General features: G+C 32.6%; 1 long non-coding RNA gene and 1 other non-coding gene across 2 annotated transcripts; both read right to left on the bottom strand.

The window, feature by feature from the left end:
• Positions 1-4,558: 4,558 nt before the first annotated feature.
• LOC127836259 (uncharacterized) lies at positions 4,559-5,377 on the bottom strand. The gene is made up of 2 exons (XR_008028687.1): positions 5,165-5,377; positions 4,559-4,785 (listed from the first exon to the last, which is right to left on the bottom strand). It is a non-coding gene; the product is annotated as an uncharacterized LOC127836259 (long non-coding RNA).
• Positions 5,378-6,643: 1,266 nt separating this feature from the next.
• On the bottom strand, positions 6,644-6,784 carry LOC127836735 (U4 spliceosomal RNA). The gene has a single exon (XR_008028912.1). It is a non-coding gene; the product is annotated as a U4 spliceosomal RNA (small nuclear RNA).
• Positions 6,785-21,738: the final 14,954 nt, after the last annotated feature.

Raw genomic sequence — 21,738 nt, 5'->3', positions numbered from 1 at the left:
TAGTTAGTTACCCAACTTGGATTACTTTAACCGGCGGTTAGAGCTATCCAAGGGGATAAAATAACCTAGTGTACGAACAACTGGGTCCTGGAGATTTATAAGAGCCACACCCTTTCGAAAAGTATGTGCGTATAGTATCCTCTCTGATTAGGAGTCCGAACAGGCTAATCATTGGCGAAACGTTTCCGCGAATGTTGGTTGTGCTGTTTGCCATTTGACAAGAAAAGTGATTCAAAACAGTCTTTAACTCTTTCCGAACAAAGCAACTAAATAAGTAGCAAATTGCATTATGTTTAAAACCGAAATATTGTGTAATTTATGTAATTGCATAATTGTATTTCCTCACACAAAAAACTGTGCGTGATTTTGTACTTTAAATGCACGAATGTTTGCTTTAAAAATGAAATAATATCATGTCTCCTCTCGACTGTAAAGAATAGCCTGTTGGGGGCAATATATTGACGAATGGTGTTCAACTATTTTCTAAAGCTTTCTTAAAGTCCCACCATGACCAGAAATATGGGAATCGATAAGCTTATTAAAACGAATATGTGTATGCTATGTTCAAGCTGTTTATTGCACGATATAGTATTACTTCTGTCATATTGGCTAATACCTATTGACGTTACCTGCAATATTTACATATAAATCTAAAATGTGTTTGTTTTTTAAACATACTTACCATTTACAGAAATGTGCAGGGCTTTAAAATATGACCTTTTATGCTCGTCTAAAAATGTATAGCGGTTGTTAACGTATACATCACTAATTAAGAGCTGAAAGATTCTGAAGATATTTAACAGAGAGAAATTTAATGCGTACACAATTACACAAGTGACCTTGACATTTCATCTATTGAATGCACATTGTCTGAGCCTATATAGATATAATCATATGAGAAAAAGCTCTACTTTGAATACCTATCTAGATATTTAGCGTAAAGCATTAATGTACATAGGCCACCACTATGACCTTTATCGTTTACTTACTTCCAAAGTCCCTGGGTATCTTCTCTGTAGTTTGCCTTTATCGTTTACTTACTTCCAAAGTCCCTGGGTATCGTCTCTGTAGTAGGACATTTTAACATGTTAAATGAAAGGTTAAGTCAACAACTAATAGCTCCCTAGATAATAAGCGGATAATCATCACATAAATAATCGCAGTGTGAAATATGAAACCTTTAGAATTAACGCTTCTCCAAAATCAATGACACTAGGCAAATTATCCTGTCCGTCAAAAAAAATTCTGGGGCATAAAATTACATACAAATATGAATGCATGTTGTGTAGCAAAATTGTCATAAAAAAAGTTAACCTTTTCATTTTTACACTTTCATAATTTAGATAATGGCAGCATCGATGGCCGTATAGTACCTTTGATACTTATTATAATGATAATATGCAAAATTCGCCTTAACAACAAGTGCGGCTTCAGTCGATTCGTGCGGATGCAATACTTCAGGCGTCTTAAGTTCTAAGTTAAAACCTTTTAATATGTTATGCGTTGTTGTAATGTGATATATCGTATGCGGAAGGTTAACTAATTTTCCGACAGAGATCGCCCCTGGTTAAACTTCAGCTATATCCCCTTCTAAACCATATTGAAGACAGTGAAAATGCTGAACTTAGAAAACTGGTTCTTTTTTCCATTCACTTTTTAATACTCTGGCATTTGCTGCAGTCCAAGAGCTATAGTACACCAATCACTGCAGGATGGGATAAATAAGCGTTATTATATATTTCTTATAAATTTCTAAAGGGTATGTTATTAATCCTTATATTAAACGTATTCACTTTAAAGTCAATCGTTCATTCGTTATTTAGTATATATGTAAATAAAGTCGTTAAACCCAAATTTCTGCATTAAGGATTTGTTTTGATATTATAACATACACGAAGAACAAATAACATTATACCAAATGTGTCATCCCAGCAAATATGTCATTATCTTGTTTGATGACTGTTGCCAGTAAAACTTCAACTTAACAATCCCGTAAAACGTCCGGATTTATTTCAAATAAACAATATTGACAAGCATTTCACTTGCCTTAAGTGTTATTTTCGATGGTATTTATATACTTTTTTAAAATAAGCGAAGTTAACGAACCTTTATGCATTGGTTTTGCAAAACGATTAATATATTTGTAATGACTAGTATTGATGGAAAAATTGCTGTAGTAAAAGTTTATTTGATGTAATTCCCACACATGACACTATCTTATAAATTATCAATATTTTTGATCACCCTGTAAATGACAAAATGCCAAGAATTAATGGCATTTAATTTGTCCGTATTCAGGGACGTCGATCTACCCTTAAACATTTATCAATCACTGTCGTAAAAGCGGAAAGAAATTTAACCCATGGGCGATCAAACCTTAGACCCTTATTAATCCCTGCCGTGAAAAGCGTTAATAAATTTTACCCATCACAGCAGCTTTGGCATTTCCAATGGTTTTAATAGTTGGTATAAAATAAATTATAATATGGTTTTAAACGTGGTACTGCAGTACTGAAACAACCATTAAACAAACATGGATATATTTGTATGCTGAAACAGTTTTTATCAACAACATTTTCATTATATATTTATTCTGAATTGAATAATAGTCATTTCGTACTAACAAACAAAACTAAATTCAAAACCAAACAATCATAACACAGGTGTGATAATTGCTATTTTAACTAATCGTATTACTTTTTCATAGGAGGTAATCACGTGACAAACCAGATGGCAACGTGCATGCGAAAACAGGTATATTTCGTCGTTTTACACCCTTCATTACTTTTATAAATTTTTCAAATGCCACTCATTTTTAACCATATCAGCAAGAAATTCATAAGCGTTTATTGCGTTATCAAATTCGCTTTTTACTCGTTGCGAAATTTCATAGCGAAATCAAAAAGTAACAGCGCCAGCTAAGAAAATTTGTAGAGAATAAAGTCGAGATGACGTGTGAATATTAATGAAAAATAATATATTTAATTATGTATACATTATGAACAACAATAGCATCAAAACTGAGTCATCAACATTTACCCCTGCACCAATATCTCTCAGGAAATAATGACCTAAATATTCGACAAATAATGTCAGCAATAAGTTACATAACGTTACCTTGTCGTTTACTACACAGCACGATACACGAAGTCCAAACCATCTTTTAGTAATCGGTCATAATGTGTTTATTTAATAAAAGGATGAAAATAGAACAGGATATGACGCTCAAGTTCATTCAAACAAATATTTCTGACTTAACTCGTTTTTACTTTACAAACTAATCGTTCGTTTCGTAACAAATGTTCTCAACCCCCACCGAAGGTTTTATTTGGCTTTCAATTCAGGACAACATTATCGTCGGAACTCGTAATATTAATCTGATTTATGAAGGTGTAAAGTGCAATCTGTTACACATGAACACGACAATCACTACTTAGGTCTTGTGTTAGGCCAACGGCATATAATGAAAATGCACATGCTGTGTACGAACGTCACATTAAAAAAATATGATTTGAAGGCTTGTTGAACCATGCTTGTTAAAGTCGTTTATCACGGAATGCATGGCCATAGTGCTAGGGACGGGATTTTTTGTTTCGCTGTTGCCAAATAATCAGTATAGGTGACGTGTTATTAAAAGATATAAATTAAATGTTCAATCATCCACGAATTATTTCCTTGATGAACTCGTTGAGGCAAAGGGCGCATGTTTCTTAATCCTTTGTCATTAGACCGTAAGAAAAGATACTTTTTGTGATCTATACTAAACTGGCACTGTTTTCTTACGATCATTGAATATTGTACACATCTTGTATAGACTCTTCGCCGTCATGTATTTTTCTTATATAACGGAATGCTAAGTTACAACCGTTTATTTACGTCCACCCATTTCTATTGTGTATCTTTGGCATTAAACGTTACATAACTGTTTTTTTACAGTAGAGTATTGCTTAAAAGCGGTTTACATAACTTAAATAACATAGTGTCGACATTTAATACAGACCTTATATTATTATGAGCAAGGCTATGTATACGTATCATGAACATAATGATGTTTATTTAATGACATGATGTTCACCACTTTCATTACTATCAAGTGCATAACATGAACACTTCTAAAGAAGCTGATATGTTTGACAGAGCTCACTGTATCACATCACAATAAATCGACGAACCCATCCTACATGCTATGCTATGATGGCAGACAACAAAGTTTGTGTCCGGTATCTGCTCAATATGAAATATATGTACACCGGGAAGACCTCTGATGGTTGCACGCCTGTATCCCGGTCCACCACGGCATAAGCAAAATATGGTACCCAGCAGTAGGCTTTATTGCTCAGACCACTGATTTGAATACAGCGGTAAGGATGTCTTAAAAACCACACACGAGAAAGCAGTTTTCCTATAGGATGCATTTGAAGAATTCGGCATTGCTGTTTAATTTGTGAATTCGAAAATCAATCATGCAAAGTCACTCTTGTTGGAGAATGTACACATATACAGTAAAATAGAATTTACTAGTGGCCTAATTAAATCAAAATTCGAAAGAAAACTCGCATACGCATATGTGTCTTTTTCAGAATTAAGTGAAAATCAAAAGCCGTTTTTGACTTAAACATAAGTCTGTAAATATGTTTGAACGATTTGTTCCATACCAGCTACGACCATATTCAGCAACAGGAAGTAGAGTTTTGATGGTTTCCGGTACTTCAGAATGGTCACAATGACGGGAATGTTTCACGCGCGAACCATCGCCGCAAATGCCCAGCAGACAGTTACTGATTCCTGAAACCAAGCCCGAAAGTTCGAGACATTCCATAAATAGAACATATTAGTTTGGTTTAGACTTATCAATTGTAGTTCACGAGTGATCGTAGAACATTTGCATTTGGTATTATAATGTATCAAATCTATTTAATAATGCTGCAGCTAGGTATCGAACAGTGGGTTGTACGTACGTAAGATAAGCTCCGGGCATTGTGCATATTGTGCAAGTCTGTATATTAACAGAGGTTTCTAAGAAAAGCCCAGCGATGACTCTGTAATACTAAGCAGATATTGACTCTTCAAGGCGATGTATGACACGAGTTTTTGTAATGAATACAAAGTATGTATACATATGTAATGTGTTGCACTACCTTAGAAATACAATTTGAACACTAACCATTATATGACGTAGTTCTTGGAGAACACAATAGCATAAACGCCCATTTCTGTTTTCATAGTGATTTATTTCTGTTGATTTAAACTCTGACACAAACGCTTTCCAATGTCCGAACAATATTCTGAACTACAAGATACATGGGGCGGCCATAACGGCCGAGCGCCGCCCCGCTAGAAAATAAATGATGTGCCTTCTATCCAGCTGTTTGCGTGATTATGTGTAGTTACCTTAGTCAAATACAGATATTAACAATTAAACAGTCTATTGTAACGTGTGCAAATTTTGATGGGCAGTGTGCAAAGTCACGTGTCTGCACAACTGCAACGAAAATATAACGTGTGCAACGGACACATAACGAATACATACGGAATTGACCGATGTTTTGACAAACAAGGAAAACAGTGATTCGTGTCCAGTACTTATTGACGTTTGATAACCGATGCAATGAAATGTTGATCTAGGCGTGACTGCCTTTTGAAGATTGTATGAAATTTGGTTTAATGCGTTGATACAAAATTAGATGATTATCTTAAATGTCAATAATGTCCATAATATTCGTTACGTTACAATTATTATGGCAAATACTTGTGTAGCATAATAGGTAAATTTCTTAAATAAGAATTTAAGATAAGTTTTTATTTTATTGATAAAATGTAAAAATCACATACTAAAGTCACTAAGAATTTATTCATTTTTTACACAATTACGATCAAAGTGACGACAATCTTCATATAATAATACATAAATGATTGGGAAATCGACATTTGACTGTTTTTATGTAATAATAAAATACTATTTATAACAGGATATTGTACATATGTAGAGGGTCGCAAAGTATTATATCTAGTTACAACGTAGGTTTGTGATTTAACTATAAAAAGGGCCATGTTTTTATGTACTTCAGTTCAGCGCATTTTGAAGTAAGCTTTGATTTTGCTAGCATATACATCGGATTCATTGTGAATCGCGGGGCAGGCCAGTAAGGGTCTTGCCACCCGCCGTAATTTCAATTATTGGACTTCAATATTTTACGATCTCGAAAGTGACAGAATGTATCTTATTTATTGGACAATTTTGAGAACTTGTTAATTACCAGAATAAAATCTAAATGAACACTTCATCGGACTTGTGTATGTATTGTCACCCCTTCGAATTACGTGACACTTTTGTGTAATGGTAATTTGGTTTGGCCAGCTGCAAATTTGCATGTAGTGAGCTCCGCAAAATTAAATAGTTCTTGAGCAGGAAACATGTTTACCAAACTACACGTGTTTTGAACAGAGGTGAATTTTTGATTGGACAAAATTATTATCATTTATAGTAAATATGCGTTGTACTGAAGCGAATAAAATGTTTTATTCATATTTGAAAAGCAAAAGCCGCACATTAATATCAATATTTATATCGGAATAAGTAAAATCAATGGATACAGAGTTAAAGTACTAATTTTAGAAACGTTTAGCGATTCCTTTTGTGGTGTCCCCGTAAGGACGTTCATAAATTGCGCTCGCCGCCCATATTTCAGGGCGTCGGCGCGGGGTATTGGGTATAGTTTTCAACTAGCAATAACCACGCCTCGGATAAACCTCATTGGCTATGGTACCGCCACTGCGCAAAGTTAACTCAGTACATGTTTATTAAGGTATATAAATTTTTCCGGTAATTTTAACTTTTTGCGATATTAAGTTTTAAGCTTTCTCATTTATAACATATTAATGAGCATTTTACAAGTATTTAATCGAAATTCTGTCGTTTGACGAAGTATTTAAAAGAAGTTTCTAACAATGAATTACGTCCCTTGAGTAAAAGGGACATCATTTAGCCACGTTTTTGTTGAACTAGACTATATTTGATGAAGGATCACAAATAAAGATTGTGAACATTGACCTTTATATATTCTTATTGATGATCATCATAACAGCTCTATATTTAATATAGAAAATAATGTCGTCTTTTTAAATTGCTTATTTCCAAATAAATTATGGCACCAACCAATTTTATTATTTTGAAGAATCCTAGCATAACAATTATATGTTATCAGTCCGTGTTCGGCTGGCCGTTTTATTCAAATAAGTAAAGTTTTGATGTTCTTTGGATATGAAAAGGTTCTGTATGGGTTAGCTTGGTTTGAGCCCATATAAGAGTTTTTCTTTCAATAGCATATGCAAAGTAACTCACAATGTAATCTGGATATATGAGCAGGATGTATAAGCGATGTCGTTACAATAAATTTTTAGCTGTTTGTATTGTTTATCGACTGTCGTTTCTAGCTCAGTATATGATTTATCGTATAAATGGCATATATCAATCCGGCTGTAATGAAGTTCCTATTTTTTTCTTATTGATTTGAAGATCGCCTTTTTCTTTGAAAACAAATTGATTTGCAAACGGCATCACAAGCTACATAAAACGTGTATTAATTAAATCATAATCAAACGTAATGTGAATGAATATCTGTATCAACATATACTTTAAACAAAACATGAACGTCTTCCGATACAGCACTCTTTTTATATAGAAGATGCTTTGTCTTATTTATAGTTATAGCACGCACATTTTTAATAGCTCTCTATACTCTATAAAAGTCATTGACTCACACAACAATTATTATTATAAATCTATTTTGTATTGATTATTAAGTTGTCCTTGCTATTAAATCGAGGGTCAATTCCGGGGGCAGTCTCATCTCTGGGTGTTTGAACTCCTGTTATTCCTACTTAAATTACATGTTCACATAATATCTCATTAATATATATCCCTATGAAATCAAAACGATTTCTTGTTTTGATTCATTTCTTGAGGTTTTAAAATTTACATATTTATTGACAAATTTTGTAAAGCTTAACGTTTGCAAAAACACTAATGCATACTGTTTCGGATCAAGATAGCAGCAAAATTGAAACATTGCTAATCAATGAGCTATTTTTCTAGTACAACTGCTCAACAGGACTCAAATTAGTTCCTACTGGAAGACCTGTTAATGGAGTTTTTTATTTCCTGCATCTGAATCCATTTACATGCCACATCTGTTATTTTGCATAAGCTATGCAGATACATGACGCTTGTACTCGATGGGAGACATTTGCTGATGGCATTATAATGATTCTTTTGTGATTTTTTTCTACTCGTGATGAATATAACATGAGTATTTTACATGATTGGCGAACATCCCAAGTGGATAACTTAAAGACCCATATTGTTAGGAGACTTTTCGGACAATTTCAGTAAGATGTGTTTAAAATTTACCAGTTGACGCTTACATAATTTATATTGGGAGACATAGTTTCCTGCACAAGACCGCATCTAAAATATTGCTGTACTTTTTTGGAATTTGAATATAAAATTAATTTATAAGAGCTGACATTTAGACGTATTGCACATAGTCATGCGTTTAGACTGGTAAAGAACAATGATTAAATGTTTTACTTTCTGATGTTAAAAAAAGCATTTACTAGTATCTTTAATTTAAACACAAAATAAATCTAGTTTGTTTCACATTTTATCTTTTTCTTATGAACCATACGTTTAATTGCAGTCCTGTATAGTCTCATAAACATGTATGCACTCTTAATCGTAAGAATAATTCGCTTGTAACGATTACAAAATATACTCATGTATTATACATATAGTATGTGTAATGAAATTCATTTTCAACAACTCATACCATATAACACATTGAAATGAGTCGGTCCCAGGAATATAATGACCTTTGATATTAATGTGCAATAATAAATGTGAAAATCGTATTACAATAATGACAGTTTTGTGCAACTGGAATCATATTGTGTAGCGTAGATGGAGAGCGTTATTGGAACATTGTTTGTACCAACGACTTACTTTTTCTCAAAGTGACGAGCACACTGGTAGAAAATGCTAATATTTTAATTTCGAAATGTAATAAGTTTATACACCACAGCCTTTCCGAAATTCCTCATACGTTTAATAACAGTTTACACTCTATGACGTGCATTTGTTGTCTTATCTAATTCATAAAACGCAGTTCTTTAATAAATTATCAATTGTTTTAAATATTTAAGAGCAATTTCAATATTTTACTATAAAAATACAAGTTTTTCTTAAAATTTTAAAGCTTACATCCGTTGATCTAAAATGAAAATCAAAAACATGATATTATACAGGCTTAATTATATACACACTAATAAACCGGTAGACAAAAATGTAGAGCCACGCCTTCATGTTATTTTGCCACGGGTGTACAGTTAATCGTTTGGATGATGCAAACATGTGGTTGTATTTACCATTCAAATATAAACCATGGTAGGTCAACGCTGGGATTGACTGAACAGTGTATTTAATCAGGCCATAAAACGAAAAGACTCACAAGAACGTACGCATCTTCGTTATACTGTTTTAAGATGATAATACGATAATAGAAATACCGTTTCACGTCGACCAGAGCTTTTTTAGTAAGAACATGATTAGGTCCTGTATGGAACAACATTTTGACAAAATCTTGTATGATGATGTATGTTAGCTCAATAATAAAATTTGCATTAATTATGTTTCATGTGATAACGATAAGAACCAAAATCTCGGGTCAGACATTAAGGATCACGATATCAGTGGAAAGAAATAGTTTTTGCTTAAATACTTTTCAAGAAAAGATTTGCATCCCAGTTTCTTATCGATTCATCTGCAGCAAACAAGAGCACTATTAACATCAGCTGTCTATACATTGTCTTCAGGGATATAAATAGCACTCGTTCATGTGCTCGTGCGACCACATTCTTCGACGAGCATAAGAAAAATGACAGATATGTCGATTGAATTTGAGTACATATATATATGGCACAATGGTGCGCATCAAATGTCAAACAGTAAAAAATAACATTGAAGTTTCATGTGGATGCTATTTACATTATTCGTTGGAAATAATATTATTTTGTAAGTACAAACTTGATTTATTTTCGTTTAGTAACTATTTTAACACCGCATCGTGCCAACCTTGTGTACTATGCATTATTCCAAGACACGTCACTATGCAGTAGAATGACCGGCTTGTTATTGGTCTTGACAAATATTCCCATAGCAAGTGTTTAACAAAACTGTGATCTTATATAATCCGAAAAAGACGCTAACGTACACAACCATAACTTCTTAATTTTATTCAATGATATATTCGTTGGAAATATTATACATTAATGCATTTTATTTTAATTTTCTTTCAATAATATTTTAATATTTTTTTAAACTATTATTATCAATTTTTTACTATGGATAATACTTTTTTATTCTTGGAAATTAATAACCACTATACTAGATATTCGTCTTGCTGGTAAAAGGTTACTGATTCCACTTTCATTGTTGTTGGTTACAGTACGATGCATGTTTCAATCAAGATTTTCATGGAAGATGTTTAATCAATCACCATTTTTACCTCGATTTCGCCATGAACTAGGCATTAATGCAGTTAATTGTAAGACCCGGTGTTCAACTTCTCAATCGTCAAATTATTTTATTTTATATTCCGATATAAAATATTGCAATCGGTTATTATTGTTTTTGCTAAAATGCTAAACGTTTCTAGTTCATTTGATTGAGTGAGTGCTTTGTTTTCAACGGAAACATCATCCTGTTAAGCTCTGGTCCTTGTATGATAGGTTACATAGCGTATTATTATCATTTAATACACATACATTCCTTTGGGAGTAAAATATAAATTGCTTTACACATTCATAACGCAACAATGTAATCGAAAGAGTTTTTAGGGGAGTGTTTAACTAAATAGCTCCTTCAAATGAGCTTCATTATATAACGAACATAATATCAACTAATTCTATTATTTCATTGTTTTTACATATATGTTTTGTTTATGGATAGTTTCGACAGTTTATATATCAAGGCAAGTTCATCACAATCACCGCTGTTATCAGGTGGTTATTGTGATATGTTACTACAGTCCACTCTCGTTATCTCGACATCGGATATCTCGATATTCTCGATATGTCGAAGTAAGCTCAATGTCCCAACTTTTTTCCTTATTTATCTATATAAATAAACATCGCATATCTCGATTTTCGTTATGTCGAATAATTCGATACCTCGATATAAAATTGTGTCCCGAGTCCCGATTTTACATGTATTTACTGTGGTTTATCTCGAAGTGCGAATAACTGTTCCAGTGTCGGCAAAAGGTGAGAAATGTTGTCTTTGATACTTCACCGTCCCGCTTCGCCCGGCTGCTCCCGATACTGTGCGGTAGGAAATTAATCCGTTAATTGCATCAATGATCACACGTGTGTAATGTCGTTAGCCATTAACACTTGAGTAAGGCCTGTTACTCTGGGGATATTGAGTAATAAAGATAATAAGACAAGACTCAAAATGGCTTTTCGTTTTTATTTTATCCTGTACTAATAATCGATTGAACTTTGCATTTCAAACTACAAAATGTACATGTACAGTTCAGTATTCCGGAACGTGACTTACGCATGTTCAGATGGAAAACCCTCGTCTTGGGTGGACGTAACTTTAAATAGCAACATTACCGAATGTTTACTCGACAGATTAGAAAAATTTAACTGCATGTGCAATTCTGTAATACTTAAAACGTCATTTTAAGCATTTAATAGCAAAATTAATCGTGCCTCGTAAAAACGCGTATATATCAGGTAGAGAGTATTATGCCACACGGTGACGGCTTTAGTTAGACCACTTAGCAGGTATTTAGATGCTAAAAGCAAGGTAAATTTTCGTCTCATTTTTGCTTTGAAAACGCCTACTCGGATATCTTGAACTCTCGTTATCTCGATATTTTTTCTTGTTCCCGCCGACTTCGAGACAACGAGAGTGGACTGTATTTGTTTTAAGCTACATTCTGAGTGTTTCGGCTATGCAGAAGATTTCGAATGCTTTAAAAGGTAAGCATCTTGTATGCCGAAATAAGGATATTAAAACAATTAAACAATAGCGTTTACAAATTAGCTAAACATGAGACCATACAACTTACACTAACAATTTGAATACAAATATAAATATAAGAACATGACTACTATTATACTGTATACTATTATTATATTATATTTTAAAACGACATGCATGTCTCAAAGCTTACCAGTAAGATTAGTTTTGCTTCTAATCGTCATTGTTGAAAGTAACAACTAAATATTTTTGGCAAGACAGCTTTAATGTTCCCCATTATAAGGTCATTAGACCTGTTGCCTAATATCATGACAAAACCCACAACTAATAAGACAGTGCACCCAAATGCGCAACCCAAACACACGAAATCAATAACATTTGGGTAAGGGAAACATATTTAAGTCGGTTTAAAGGAGCTAGAAACCTCACAATTTGTCAAGAATATTTCCATTAACTTCCAGGCTTAACTAATACATAACATCACATTTTAAATTAAAGAGCATTACAAAGGAACCCATTTCAATTTTATATCAATTTAACATTATTGGTTAGATGCAAATCAACCGTGGCGCATTGGCGTGTAGTAGACATGGTGTTCAACGAGCGACCGATAGTTTCTGCGTTCGATGCTCACTTTCGAAGCATTCTTTGAGAATATGATTAAATCTCGATCACAAAATGAATCAATATATGATTGACTCTATCACACTGACTGACATGTTTGTGCAAATAGTAGTACATCAATCGCACTACTGGAGCTTTTGAAGTGAAAATGACATATTACATATCTTTAGTTATATAAATTACTTTTCTTCGTATCACGCGACAAATTTCACAAAGTGTATTTGTTTTAATGATAAGATGTTAAATACATTAGATTTGCCAATATCAACTCGAGACTTATAAAAAGCTACCAAAAAACGCAATCGAATTTTTAACAAATTCAATGTTATTAAGGTTATTGAACGTTATAGAAAGGAGGCCGGGACGAGAGATGTACATGCTTTTGTACGTTTTGATGGAAGTAAACACCGTGAATTAGAGCGTATTATTGCTATTTAAATACGGTTAGCAAATATTTAAAAAAAACAATTACAATAAAATCCAAACATTTTTTTCCCGAACGGTGTACCGTTATAATTCTTAAAAATGTGTCCATTATTTAAATTTTATGTTTAAGTTTACTCGATAAAATGCTAACAATATTTTATTGCAACCAAAATGATGCTATTTTTCTGTTTCTTTATTAGTTTCAACAATCATTAAACGGATAATCGAATTCAACCTTTACATTTAAAATCCTTATCAATCACGAGACGTACAACAACTAGACATAATTTAATATTCACTGGCTTGATAATAACACCTGCTGGGCTCGACTTTGTTTACTGAATTACCTGCTTTTACAACTGTGCTTTATTGAATTTCAGAATCTAAATAAACGTAAAATAATTAAACAAGCAGTCAAAACTATATATCTTCAGTCTTGAATCTATATGTAGAAATATATTCACGCACGTATTTATGTTACATAAACATTCAACAAATCTGTACCGTGTGTGAATAATCTCCCGTACTTATTTCCAGCTGCGGCTCCAGAGTTAACGATCTTCTTTTAATCGGTGTCTTATCAAATGCTATAATTTGATTTTATTTAAAGATTTATTGCGTTAATTTTTATGCAGCGAGAGCCTTGACTGCCAACAGTATCGAGCAAGATTGCATGTTTTAAGGAATGAAAACTCACAACAGTGGTTGTATGTATTACACTGACTGTTGGAGCATTAAATTATAAACATGTTGATTTAAAATAAGGTTACACCATATATTCTAGAACAGAACATATTCATTAACAATTGTAAAAATATATGATACGATCGGAATGTTATATTCGCTAGGGTATTTAGGGCATTTAAATTAATATACGAATCAAGGGTTTGGCAATAGGTACGAATATATTGTTATTAAAATATATTTCAAATTGTAACTGACTTTTTAATGAATAATCAGGGATGTACATCCAGCGCACTTGTAAACATCCTCAAAAAGAGAGATTCCTTCTAACAATATAGTTTTTCGAGAAGTCTCGTTAAGAGGGAGTGTAATTCAGGGTCCGACATAACACGTAATCAATGTTTTTTCCATTGATTTTGTATATTTATTACCATAAGGACATCAGTGTTTATTTCCATGTCGATTTTCTTTTTATATTGATTTATTTCTTCTCTTATTAACAAGCTTTCATGCTGCATACTAAGAAAGATACTTTTATCCGTAATATTTATCTATGAAATAGAAATGAACTTACATTACACACCCTAGACTTGGATCCTGTTTGAACAATCAATTTATATACACGTATAAACAGTCCCGTTTAAAAATAGATGATAGATGCTTAATTTATTTCCCGAATTAAAGTTAACAAAACTCATTGAATTTTAGAAAGGTTATTTTTCTTGTTCCGAACTGTTCAATAATATCACTGACAAGACACCTCAGGGATTCGAAATATCCGCAAACTGAGACAGAGTGACGAAGCCTCTTTAAGAATAAGAAATGAGGAATATTTCGTTAGAATGGAACCTCTCTTGGGTGGTAAATTTTTTCGTTTTATTGACAGTCCTCTTTCGTGAAGTGCGCTATGTCTCTAATGTATATTGACACTCCTCTTTTGTGGAGTGCGTTATGTTTCTAATGTATGTATTGACATAATATAGTGAACAAACTCCTTTTTTGCCCTAACTATATACATGTTGAAATCTTTACATTAGACGTTTTCTCAATAATTTATGTTTTCCCTATTTAGTAAATTAAAGTGAATGTTAACGTTAACTGTAGTAGTATAATATCAAACAAATTTAAACAAATATTAAGGGCATGCTAACGGACGACAAGTTGTGTAAACGTTAACATATTGTTCATTAGTAAATGTGCACATAATTCTTAACAAACGATTATTTCATAAATAATAACTAAGAAGCATAGTGATGCATCCTTTTTTATTCTCCTCTCCAACTGACTCGTAGATTTGTTTGGTGTCACACATTCCTCACAAGTAGGACGCATACCTATTTTGACGCTAATAGTTCATATCGAACTTTATGGTTCATGAAGACACATGACCGACCTACCAAGTAATGAAAACATTGAATGTAATGCAATTATATAGCTGTTGCCGCAAAACCAATAGCGGTAGATGTGGTTGAAATACTAATAGCACATGTAGTAGATGAGTGTAAGAATTAGTAAATCCCGAACAGATATGTGAGACTTTCAATTAATAAAACATGACTTCATTAATAAACTCCTGTTGTTTTTTTCTGTCGATCAAACCTAATAAGCACATACACATAAAGATATGAACGAATGATAAAAGCTGTTGTCGTTTAAATAGCACATAACACGATATTAAACACACTTTTCAAATGTGTTCGATTGCTTTTCATAAAACAAATAAACTGTTATGCTATTTGTCTATAAGTTTATTTAGTTTGTATACTCAGTGCGTATATATTAGTTAGTTTTATATATGTTTGCGAAACATATTGTTTTATGTTTATTAATAGATTTTGAAAAGTATTCACGGCACCATACAAATACCGCCACATCACAGTTAGCAACTTGATGATTTATTTACAACATATGACTGTACCAAACATGAATGTTAATTGTTTTTAATTGTAAGTATCATTATTTTATTAACCTGATATATATAATTGACAGGAAATTACCTTGAGAATGCAGACACATTTTTACGTCAGTGTACACCGTTAAAATAATAATTATAATAAAGACACGCATATTATTAAAATATAAACATACTATGCTTAATTTTGTTTCAAAATGCTACATCACATCAATGGTTAAAGAATATACAACTTTATTGGTTTTGTTCAAGTCATCGGTACAATAAAACTATCCAAAAATAATTTAGATATTATAAAGTATATAACGTTAGTAAGAACTATAGTTGTATGTTTATTAAACTGGTTTGATTATAATTGATTTGCACTATCAACTGCCTTATAATACGTATCATAAATTGCTTTTAAAATGAAACCACTACCATGGTTAAATTCATTATAATCACGAATAATGATACTCCTTTGTTTAAATAGTCAACAAAGCAATACTTTAAATCATTGTGAACACATATCTGAATCTGTGTTCAAACACTAATTCATTTGTTTATTTGTAATGCTATTATTAGAAACTCAACAATGTCAATGATTGTCCATTTGTTGCGTGATATCAATTGTAATGCTTGCTTTGTGTCTCTACATCAAACCACTCAAACAGGTTTCATCGACCATTAATTGTGTTGGTATACAAGAACAAGAAGAGATGCTGCATCGAGCTATGAGGTATTTGGCAAATAATGGTAAGACGAAAACAGTATCTCTAAACTTTCTCAGATTTTTACAACAGAAGAATGACTACATTATATAGCTCTAAGTGATAAACGTGACTGTGAAAAACAAATATAAAATCATTAGTCTTTAATTTCTGATGTGTTTTCCTTTAAAGTCGGTATTTATCATAAGTTTTATGTTGTGTAAAAAATGTGTACGAAACCAAAGTTTAGATAAGACAAAATGGACACTTCTATTGCAATATTTGTCTTTCGTTAGTTAGAAGTCACAAACAAAAAATGTGAAATTATTCTGTTAAATATGAGGAAAAAGAAGGTGCAAGGGTGAGTAAATATTTGTTGGACTTCAGAAACACATTTTTATTAATTTCATAAATAAATTCGAATGTATGGCTTTGTTTCAGTTGTGTTTGTTTTACGAAATCATTATTATTCATTTATCTTGATGTTGCGTTATCGGATAGTAAACAACACATATTTACACCTATAGATATATCGTTTCATTTTCTTTTTAATTAGACAGTCGTTTGGTAAGATATCTTCCAATTATTTTTTTAATTTTGACTCGAACCATTATGTATTCATGATACGGTGTTAGTTTTAAATTTTGGTATATACTTGTCTGTATATTGTGTATGACATTCCATAATAGTATAAGTCGTTAGGTCGTTCATGCGTCTTCAGTAACAGTATATTAAGTACGCTTTGAAAAACGAGCATCAACATATGTATCCTACTAACTTGGGACAAAAGAATAACTGCTTATATTTTGGAGGTAATCCAATCAGTGGTAAAGGTCACAGGACCATTTAATATAGACATCATATACACTAGTATGCCGTTTAGTTACTTTGGAAGAAAGACTATCGCTTATGAGTTTAAAGGGGCCTTTTCACGTTTGGGTAAATTGACAAAAGTGAAAAAAGTTGTTTCAGATTCGCAAATTTTCGTTTTAGTTATGATATTTGTGAGGAAACTGAATACTGAAACATGCTCTAAAAAAGCCATTATATGCATATTTTTACGATTTAAAAACCCGAAAATGTATGAAGCGTTGTAACGCGAAACGAATTTATAATTTGGAGAGTTCTGTTGTTGTCGTTATATTTTGTTTAACTACGAGGATTCCTTATATAAAGTATAACATTTATCTGGCATTGTATTCAGAAGAATGGCCGAGTTGTCTAAGTAGAAGACTTTTTACTCCAGGACTCCAGGGGTCAGTGGTTTGAGCCCTGCTGAGGGTTAACTTTTTTTCCTTTTTAAGTTTCTTCTTTCTTTTTTTACTGGAGCTTTTTGTATCAAATGTTTACATTTATCAATATAAAGCATTTAATGACAAACGTCAAACCATGCCAAAATCTGTGAAAAAGCCCCTTTAATGTGTACATTTACTTTTGATTTTTTTTATATTCACATAAATTGCCGGAATTGGTGGAATAATCATTTTAGCATTTTAAGAAATATTATTTTGATTTGTGTATTATTGCTTTTACTTAAAGGGGCCTTTTCACGTTTTGGTAAATTGACAATTTTTGTTTCAGATTCGCAAATTTTTGTTGTAGTTATGATATCTGTGAAAACACAGTAATACTGAACATTAACCATGCTCTAAAATATCCATTATAAGCATCTTTTGCAAATTTGAAAACCTGAAATTTATAAAGCGTTGCAACGCGAAACGATTGAATAATTTGGAGAGTTGTGTTGTTGTCGATATATTTTGTGATACTACGAGGATAAAGTATAACATACGTCTTCATTGCATGAGCAATGGCCGAGTGGTCAACGCGATAGGCTTTTACTCCCGGGCTCTAGGGAGCAGTGGTTCGAGCCCAGTTGAGGATTACTTTTTTTCTTCCTTGTATTTTATTCTCGTTTTTTAACTGGATTTTTTTTAGATCAACTGTTTACATTTATCATTAAAAAGCACTTATGACAAACTTCAATACATGCCTAAATCTGTAAAAAGGCTCCTATATAATAGGCTTATTTTGAAATGATGAAATATACATTACAAAAAGTTAGCTCTCCAAATGAGAGGTAAAGAGTGCATTCCATATACGGAAATGAGATAACCACGACAAAAAGGCGCCTTAATAAAGAAACAAGACGTGTCATAAAAATATAATCGGTATTATACGGAAACGTATATGGTACACCCCAATAATGTGGTCATGTCGGAATAATCTATATCGACTTACTGTGAAATAACATGGTATGTCGACATAGTTTTGTAGCTTTTCCCACCTTAATTTTACTCGTCATAACGACATTAAGTTGAAGTCTCGACGTACATTTTTCCGGCTTTTCCCGAAAATATATTTGGTCGACATGATCTAAGTCGACAAATCTACATAACTTTTGGCGTCATGCTCTTGTGAAAATGACTTGCTATCATAGTTTTAGTCGACACGATGAGTTACTTTTTTACGCCATGACACCTTTTTCATATCATGTCGTTGTAGAACTTTGACATCATCACATTATTGCAATATTGGTTCATGACTTCCGGCGTCGAACAGATATTTAGTTTCTGGTATATTCTTTCGAAACACGCAAGACCTCAGACAGTCCATTTTTACAGCAGGAATGCTTGGTATAAATTTAAAAATAGCATACAGTGTTTGCAAACAATAAATATTAATGTGTTCGTTGGGTTTTATGAGCGTTTAGAGAGCTTAAATCTCGATTGATTCATTTAGATATATTTCTTTAACTAATACATGCAAAACGTGTGTTAAACGACTCACAACTTTTTTATATTGCAGATTTTTGTCTTAGTGGTACTGATATATGTTGACTCATCGTTAGCTGTACTTTCAAATCAAGAAAGGGATGTTTGGATTTCACGTTATCACAAACAGGGCTCTACGCGTCTGGATATATGTGGATTTTTGCTTTTCCTACACAACTCTGCTCTCAGTTTGAGTCAACTGAAACGGATACTGCGAAGGTCTCAAAAGACGCAACGCGTCATCTCCTCTTCCAGACGTTATACGAGCAATTCGCTCAGTATATCAAAGAGGGATGGCTGTATGTGGTTATAAAACTATATGGAAACTGGTCAACAAAACCACAAATGTCAAAGTAACCCAAGAAACAACAAGGTGTGTATGCAAGGTAATTGATCCTGAGGGTGTTGCTCTCAGGTCTGCACATCGCCTGCGACTCAGAGTCTATACCAATAAATGTCCTAATACTATCTAGTCTTTACTATACACATTGATGGGTATGATAAGCTAAAGCCTTTTGGAATTGCTATACATATTGCGGTGGATGGATTTTCCAGTTGCATATTATGGCTGGAGGAATGTTATTCGAATAATGACCCTCGAATTATCGCGGGCTTCTTTGTTAACTTTGTGAAACGTATTGGTCGCCTTCTACGTCTGGTTCGCGGCGATGCAGGGACAGAAAACGTTTGGGTACGAGCTATGCAGATAGCGTTTAGGTTTAATGACAGAGATAACATGTCTGGAATGAACAGTTACATGACTGGGTGATCCACTGGCAATCAAAGAATTGAACGTTTTTGGGTAAATTTAAGAGTCAGTTTTACTGTGTTTTGGAGGAACTATTTTAAGGATATGGTAGACAGCGGCTTGCTTCGGATTGATGATCCTGTGCATTTAGAATGCTTGGGACTCTGTTTCATACCATTAATACAACGTGATCTGAAATCTTTCACCCATCTATGGAATTCTCATCGGATTCGGCAGCAAAGACATGTGGAAGCACCAAATGGGATATCGATAGTAATGTCCTACCAGCCTAAGGCGTATGGAACCCGAGATTTTTCATTTCGGCTTCCTTGCGTATTGGAAACCATTGATCGTATTCAAGAGAGATACTTTGTAAAGAAACCGCAGTTTGGATGTAAAGATGACTTCATACCCAAATTTAATCGTTAAGTTAGTTTCGTTCCAGTAAATTTCGTTTCGAGTTTTATTTACAATGTGTCGATAAGAAACACAAAAATGATATTCTTGTAATTGGAATTGATCATGGAGTAGTTAAACGTTGTTTTTTTTTTCTTTGCTAAAATAAATTCACTCATATTGTTGTACACATTTACAGACATTGCAAACTTGGCAAAAACAGATTAATCATGTTCATCATTTCATTGTTAGATTTCAAAAGAATGAATGAAACGTCACTAATTGTTTGAAAACATGGCGGTCATTTAGTTATGAAATCCTCATAAATTGTGAAATGTTCCTTTCAAAATATGGTTATTTCAAAAGATTTATTAAAGCGGGTATATACGATTTTGTCAAATATTTATGAATTTATATAAAATGTGTAAAAAACGTATTATATATATATATTTCAATATAAGTTAAAATAAAAGTTAAGAAGAACATGTGTCGAAAAATGCGAAATAAGCCAGATATTTAATTCTGAAATTGAAAACGGCTGTACAGCCGAATTCGCCAGCATGTGTATCATACATGTACGATGTGAATCTAAACTTAGTTTAACGGTTTATTTGAATTCCTGCAACGATATCTATTCATACGACACACGAACACTAACTCCAATCCTAATACAAATACGAATGCTTCGGTTATTGTAGGAAGATATGTACGTCACAATCGGCTCGGGCCGCTAATTTGTCTTTGATGCATTTTATGAAATTCGGCTTTAATGTATAATTTTTCTTGCCTATTGTGTGTAATTGTAACATATTCTATCAATTTATTACAATTAAACACATATAAAAAATCGTATATACCCGCTTTAACATTTCATTTCAAACTTCAATATATTGAACTAAACGACTGGTGTAAATCTTATATTTAATATTTACACGGGTGCAGATATATGATATGTTTATTTTGTATTTTCTTACTTGATTTGCTGTTCCTGAAACTCTAGTGTATGTAGTACATGTTTGAAATAAATGTTCATACTGCAATTCGATCTTTATTTTTTTGAATGGTCAAATAATTCGTTCTTGAGGAAAAAGAAAATTATTCAAATGTGACACAAAATTGGGCTATTTGTAGATCAATTTTAGGGCTAGTTAATGTGATCGGTCTTCGTCGTCCGTCAAAATTTTCACTAAAGCGAAATCACCTACTCAGCTGTGTCATTAATACCAAATTAGTTTTTGTATGAGTTGTGATACACGTACCCTTTGACTAGATCGGTCTATGGTTTGACCCTACATATATATATATATATATATATATATATATATATATATATATATATATATATATATATATATATATATATATATATATATATATATATATACTCTACCGGATTATAAATGTGTTATTGAAAGCGAATTATGCATTTAATCGCCAAT

The sequence above is a fragment of the Dreissena polymorpha genome, chromosome 6 (genome assembly GCF_020536995.1).
Source record: "Dreissena polymorpha isolate Duluth1 chromosome 6, UMN_Dpol_1.0, whole genome shotgun sequence".
In the NCBI taxonomy this organism is placed as follows: Eukaryota; Metazoa; Mollusca; class Bivalvia; order Myida; family Dreissenidae; genus Dreissena; species Dreissena polymorpha.
Note: the sequence above shows the minus strand (reverse complement) of the source record. Positions and strands in the feature narration are given on the sequence as shown.